This window comes from Bactrocera tryoni, chromosome 5, assembly GCF_016617805.1.
Source record: "Bactrocera tryoni isolate S06 chromosome 5, CSIRO_BtryS06_freeze2, whole genome shotgun sequence".
Lineage (NCBI taxonomy): Eukaryota > Metazoa > Arthropoda > Insecta > Diptera > Tephritidae > Bactrocera > Bactrocera tryoni.
The window spans coordinates 45,797,758-45,805,671 of NC_052503.1; positions in this window are offsets into that span (position 1 = coordinate 45,797,758).

Here is a 7,914-nt window from a genome sequence, read left to right on the forward strand (position 1 = left end):
ATTGAATTAATTAAGAAATTCTCAACGTTACTTTAATAAAATTATCACATTTGTCATAATTATTTTATAACAGATATTTTTACCTTTACCCATAGAATGTTTATCAAAATCTTAAACACATATAAAAGCTACACGGCAATAGAATTAATAAATTCAAATAACTTAAGGTGAATGTGTTAAAATACAGGGTTACCCAATAGCCATGCACCTGACTTAAGATATATGGTTTTTCAATCGCATGACCTGATTTAGAAAGATTAAATAGTACATATAAACCCAAGTTCTGAAATAATCAGTTCTGATGGTTAAATTGCTAATTTAACAATAGAGTAATTCAAAAATGGTATGCTTGTTATAAAAGGCCTTGAAGTAATTTATATTTTATCAAATAGCATTGTATTTCCGACATTTATTAAGCTAAGCTCTCAAAGTAATAAGCTTTTTAACACGCCAGTATCTTTCAGAGTTTCTGTAGGTAAATTGCACTATCTTTTGAATTTTCAGCGCAAATATGTTTATAATTGACGATGTAAATATTTTGTTCGAGTCAATGTAAAACATGAATAAATAATTTTCAAAAAATAAAAAATTAATAAGTAATTAATAGGGATAGTCAGATCTCTTTAGACCCAACTGAATTTACAAACGTTAGAGTTACAGCCAAACATTTTATTGGCACATATGTATGAGAAATGTCAGGAGTACTTACAGGAAAACACTTTTGGATAACATTATATATATATAGAGGCGTAAACTGATAAGCACTCGTACAAAAGATATTACACATATGACAGTTCATATGACCACTCTTTGTGGCTAGAAGCAATTCTTCGTTGTATTATTGCATTCTTGCTACACATGATTAAGAGCTCATTATTGCCTTTGGCTTTGCTCTCAAATACAAATGTGCAAAATTCGCATACACACGTGCACTAACAAATTTAATAACGTACAATTTATGAGCTTTTTCCAAATTAAATTTAATTTCACATGCTGCGTACTTGAAATACTCAGATGTATGAAAACCTATACAATGTACAGTTATATTTTAAGGCATGTATTTGCGTGTACTCGAGTATTTAAGCAAGCTGTGAAGAATATTAGGACTATCATTTGTGTGCGCCTGGTTCATACAAATACAATATTATATACATACGTATGGGTCTATTTTTCGGTAAGCAAGTTCAAACCAAAACTTTAAATACACGTATGTATGTAACGATTTATTCGGTTAAGGCGCCTTGACTTTAGCCGCCCAGCACATTGTCGTTGCCTGCAGCAATATAAGAAGTTTTAGTAGATATTATGTATGTAATATAGCTTACAAATATGTATATATAAGTAAATTTATAAATACGAACCAATAGCAGTCACAATTGTAATATGGGCAACCTTCTCTAACTCTGTCCAGCACCATGACCACCGCCCAACATAGAAAATAGGAATATTAAGTCTTGTAGTTGTCTTGTATATCTATAGCAATGTTCAAAGTTTAATCAGCGAATATCTGCATTGCGTCTCAGTACTACAAACTGCTGTGCGGCTTATATAAGTACAAACCCATAACCACATATTTGTGCAGTGCATCTGCATTACGTAAATAATAATGCACATATAAATATATGTAATCATACATGTTATTGCAACTATACAGTTACTTTTGATCTATGACTGTTTACTTTCGAAATGTCAAGGAAACAAATATTTTTTTATATATTATGGCTCCAAGGAAACACTTGACTATATGTAGATATTTTTTCCAAAGATAAGCTTCTCATTTGTGGGAACTGCCGATACCTAACCACTATAACATATAGCTGCCATACAAACTGAACGATCGCAATCAAATTCTTGAATGGAAAACTTTCACATTTGACAAAATATCTTCACAAAAGTTGGCACGGGTTATTTTCTAAGATAATAATGTAATATACGAAGAAATTGTCCAGATCGGCTTACTATAGTATATAGCTGCCATACAAATCGAACGATCGGAATCAAGGGATTGTATGAAAACTTTCGCATTTGACGTGTATCTTCACGAAATATGACATGGATTACTGCTTAAGGTAACAACATAATCTCCGAAAAATTGTTCAGATCGGATTACTATAGCATATAGCTTCCATATAAACTGGACACATAGTTACTTAAAGAAATGCACCTGTGAGAGTATATTAGCTTCTCGGTGCAACCGAAGTTAACGATTTTTCTTGTTTTTAATTTAAACCGTGCTAAAATAACTTTAATGTTGCTGTATATTAAACAGAGATCTTTTGAGTAACACTAACACTTCAAAAAGTGATGTTATAATACAAAATATTCCACTTTATAAAAATGAATTTGACTTATTGTCATTAAAATATGTCCTTTAAAGTAGTACGCAGGTAAAGCTATGCGCAAATTACGTGACGTGACGTATGTACATTTTTTGTTACTCATACGGCTTGGTGCACTATAGGAATGAAGTAATAACGTAGCTAATACAATCAAAAATTTAATACAATTTCAAATACCAGGAAATATTCAGTAAGAAATTCAAAAAATTGTTGTTCGTTTCACAATCACAATCGCATACTAACAAGAAGAAGAAGAATTTTAGAGTGCTTGGAAATATGACGGTCCAAACATGTAGTATAACTGAAAATTTTAAAAATGTTATAAACATTTCCTTACAGTAGAATCATCTCGCGCTGTTGAAATTAATAATTTATAAGTAGGGTTCAGAGAAGTGATTTTCAAAAACAAATGAGTTCATAACGTGTCACTGTTTTGCACGAATTTTGGGCTGGTGGTATAATTAGACCATACTGTTTTGAATATGAGGCTGGTGTCACTTGCTGGTGCTCGATATAAAAATATAATAGCTCAGTTCCCTTTGCCGAAACTGAATAGTATTGATGTGATCAATATGTGTTTTCAACAAGACTGTATATCAAATGTAATACAGCCGGGCAAACCTTTCAATTACTGCATGAAGCATTTCAAGGTCATGTTCACTCTCGTTTTGGTGACCGGAATTAGCCCAAGATCGCGTGATTTAATACTACGTATTTGATTTCTGTTCTTGGGGTTTTTTAAAATTACACGTCTATTGCAACAAACCCACAAGCACGCGTGCTTTAAATGAGGAGATTCAACGTTGCATCAATTATGTTAAACCACATTTATTCAAAACGTTCATAGAAATTTTCGTCAAAACCGTGCGTATATGTATGGAAAGCCGTGTAGACCATTTCCCGACTTGTTTTTCTGTTTTTTTAAGGGGGGAGCCTGTTTTAGAAGCTTAAAAAATTCCATTTTTTTGAAGAATTTTTTGGGAGAGAAAGAAATAATTGATTAAAATGAAATTTCTGGGGCTTATAGTTATATATTTAAACATCATTCGCAAATTTTTTGGATACGAAAATTTTGATACTCTGCCTTTGGGAAGCAATTGCCCAATGAATCTCGCATGTGCATTTGTCGGACGGCGGGCAGGATGCAGGTCGCAATTTTTGTCGGAAACAAAAATTTCAAAAAGATTCATATATTCTGATAACTTATCTTCTATTAAACTAAAAAATTTCAAAAAAAATTGTAAATTTTACTATTTTTTTTAAATTGAAAAAAAGTGTTTTTTTGTAGACTCCATGTTGTTTAAAAATATGTTCAAACTTGACTTTACTTAGTTTTTTTTTTTAGTTTAGATAGAAGATAATTTAATGCCAAAGATAATAAGCTTTGCGCCAATTCCATACAACGTTTATTTTTTTTTTCTATCCTGCCCGCCAATTAAGAGAAATCGTAAAAATTAATAACCGAGAAATCACTCGTCAAAGTTTTCGGTTTCTGCCCAAGAGCTTATACAAGTATACGTTTATGCTAGACGCTTGTTCACTATTTCCCTTTTAGCTTCGAAAATATTTCGAATTCCCATCTATAACTTTAAGGACATATTCTTACATTATTTTTAAAGAGACTTAAGCAAAAGAAAAATCGATTTTTTGAAGCTTCTAAAGCAGGCTCCCCCCTTAATAAAAGAAATTATAATCGAAAGACTAAAAACTGTTTTCTATTTAATACCAATCTTGGGTTAATTTTGAGACATCCTATATACCTGTAAGCGCGATTGAATTAGGCTATATGAAAGGTAAGCTTTTATTGTAAAAAAACATTTTTGCGAACTTCGATTCAAGGAAAATAGATCTTTTTTTACTACATTTATATATTAATTGTGGGACATAAATTAACTATATATATTAACAACTATAAATATGAGGGTTTGAATAAAATAAATATGGTAAACTCAAAATTATGAACTTGAAAGGTTTTGTATATAAATAAATATATTGTGGATTAGACTTAAAACTTATAAGTTAAGTATAGTTAAAATTACATTAAGGCTTCAGTAAATTTTGAGAAAAATTGCTTAATAGAAATGCAAAGTTATAACTTTTGTGTCGATTATTTGTTTAAACGACTGCTGCTCAACCAACTCTCGCGGAAAATTGTTTCAGTGAATGAAACACAGATATCTTCACTGGCTGTGCGTTCACAAAAATATATACATACTGCTGTGGAAATGCTGTACTGTATATGGAATTAACCAACAATTCCTAGAATTGACAGAAAAAGGACTCATATAGAACATAAAAATGCAAAAGCAAAATCAGAAGAGAATGAAATCTGGCAGAAAAAAAAAATTAAATGACAACACTGTAGACAAACGAAATTTAATTTACGCATCAAATTGAATTAAAAGTTTATTTGCATAAATGAACAAAATTAATGCGACTTTCTGCCAGCTTTTTGCTTGACAGGACTCAGGCGTGATTTGAAAAAAGTACCTCACCCGTTATTTTGTATACATGTATGTTTACGTTCGGTTTTGCCAAAGTTCACATTTAGAAACATAGGCTTATATATACCATTGCAGTTTCCAAATAAATATATTTTGACTAGAAAAGGTGTACTGACATGTATCACTTTTCTTTGGTTTCAAAGTGTGTTAACTTTATGTTGCAGAAAAAATTCTAGCTAAAAGTAAGGCGTAAATATTCCAATACCAATATATTGTTATAATTACTAATAATATGTTATCAAAAGTTTTCCCTTAACTCGACTTAAACTACTCCTGTACACCACTAACCTTTTTGCTTATATGCCCAGTACTTATGGACGGAAATATCAGAGGGCAAATGAAATTTAATAATACGCGTTTACCAAAATCTCTTGGCCTTGCAACAGAAAAAGTGTAATAAACAATGGTTAAAAAAATTATAAATATTGTAGTCATTTCCCGTATTTAATGCTGGAATGCTCACAAAATAAAAATTAATGTTGGGGCGTTGTTGAAGCTTTAAAATTTCTATTCGAGAAGTAAAAAACATTATAACAAAATTATTTTTTTAATTTTTGGATTCCACACACATTGCGCTTCATTGTGTAACAATCATAATATGTTGAAGAAGGCTAAGAAAAAGTGTGGTCCGCAAATTTTTTGAACTAAACTTTTGTTAGATTTAGAAAATTCATTTCGCTCAGCCAAACATTGACTGATATTTTCATATCGGTAAACGAGTGCAGGGGAACTGGTTTGGATATTTTTTAATAAGAGTTGTCGTGCGTCGAGATATTGGTTGCTTTGGTTTTGCATCCATTTTTTATTGAGATTTCAGATATCTAATCTAAAAGCAAATAAGCTGATGAAAAAAGCAGCTGTTTCCTTCTTAGTTATCCAATGGTTTTGTTAGCAGGTACCACTCTATTAATGGTAAAAGGGTTTAGTCTTTAGTTTTTCTATATATTTTTGTAAACACACAAAAATATTATTTTACCAGTAGCAAATTTCTATAGCTCTATAAGTCTTCAATGACTTTCTTATTTTATTTAAAGTTTCTGTGCTAATTATCACTCTACATAAGAAATCGCAAAGTTTTTATACTTGACTATACTACAACGTACGAAACCGATAATCTATTTGAATAACTCTTACGCTTAACTTCGTCTTTAGGCTAGGCGTATAACGTGCATGGTGATTGGAGCTAATATTGCGGAGTGGAGCAGACAGTATGCAAAGGATGATAACGTAAATAAAACTCTTAAGAAATGTTCTATTATAACGGTTATCTTATCATATGAGTTCGTACGATGTGTGTAGTAAGAATGGCACTAAAATCCATGAGAACCATTCAAACCGCTGCAATGCATACAGCTAATTGGTTGGCTAAGATGCGCACATCTACATCCGTGGTTAGACCCTTGGCAGGATGCTACAGAGAAGCTGATAAGTTAATGTATTTCTACACTGCATTAGTCTTCAGAGAATTTATACATACAAGCATATATGTGTAAGAAACTATCGTTCTATATTATTTTGTTCTTCTTACGCTATTCTGGTAATCACAGACTGTCTGTGGTGACATTAAAAAATTTTCAAAGTTTTCATAGCAGTGAAGTATACATACTCCTAGTAATGCTATAATAGTTAAACAAATGTCAGCATGGCAACTGAAAATACACAAATATAGAAATCAACGGAAGTCATTTGAAACTATGCAGTTGGCGAAGACGAAAAGTTTAAACTCAAATATTAGTTTGCTGTAATTATTATCATCATATACCTATTAAACCCACACTTGTAAATGAAATCACCATATATACTACTGTGATGTGAAAGGAGAATTTTTAATTTATACTTTGAGTGTTTTTCGAATCGGTAAATTTTTTTTCTGTAAGTTGGTTATACGAGTACTGTTACCTTACTGTTAGTGACATCTATGTTAAATTTTAAGTCAAAATACTCATTAGTTTTGTGAGGTTCTAAAAGTGAATTCTTCGATTTTTGCTATGTCTGAATTTATTGAACAAAGAAGTACGATAATACACCATCTCATACTGCATTGGTTATTCGTGATCATTTTGCCACATTTTCAACTGATAAGGGTATTGCAGCGGCAGGGAATTACTTTGAAAGAGATGAAATGGACAAAATTTACCTTTCAATTTGATCACAGTAGTATATGTGAGTTTATATATATATTGAATATGAGTAGCGTGAAACCTTTGAAACACCAGGGGTTATAAGCGCTGGAAAAGCTTGTTTTTAAAATACTCGTAATCTATTAAGTTTCCTATCTGAACATAATTTACTTAAGGAAAATCAAATTTAAATTTTTCGAAAGAAAAAAGTAATTTATAGTTCACAAACAAGAAACAGGAGAACGAAAAGAGCGTTTGAATGCTTGCTACATTGGTGTAAGAGCTTCCCATTAAATTAATTAAACATGGGTCGCTGGTTTTAGGAAATTATGAGACAACTGAAGTCACACACATAATATTAATTTTAGATATTTTCGTCGATTGCGGTTTCTGTTTTGATTTTATGATTTGTAATAAGATAAATATTCAAACTATACCTCAGCAGATGATCTCGATGAATTTGAAATAATAAGATCGGTTTTTAACTCGGAAATTTATTGTTAGTTTACTATATTGTAATACATATATTAAGTTTTGTTTTATCAGATTTAACACCATCAACATTTGTATATCTGAGTTTAATAATATTGACCATGAATTTCTGTGAAAGGGTTACATACATATGTCTTCAGTTACTTGATGCCAATTCGTTGGCATAGCGAAAAGTGCTATAGCCATTAAGGAAATACTGTCATATGCTTCATACTTTATTATTTCGTTTTTGGATATGTGGTACATTATTTCTTAGTATATTACTTGGCATACCGCTTCAACCACTTATTTCACTTTTACCATTAAGGATGCTTTTTGAAATGGCGATTGGACAGTCCCAGTTATAATTTACTATTTGTTGTTCGTTGAAATATTCGTTCCTTGAAGTATTGCTTTCGTTGACTTACGTGATTGAGTTAAAAGATAAAGTTAATTTTCAATTGCTGTCATTTTGCCAAG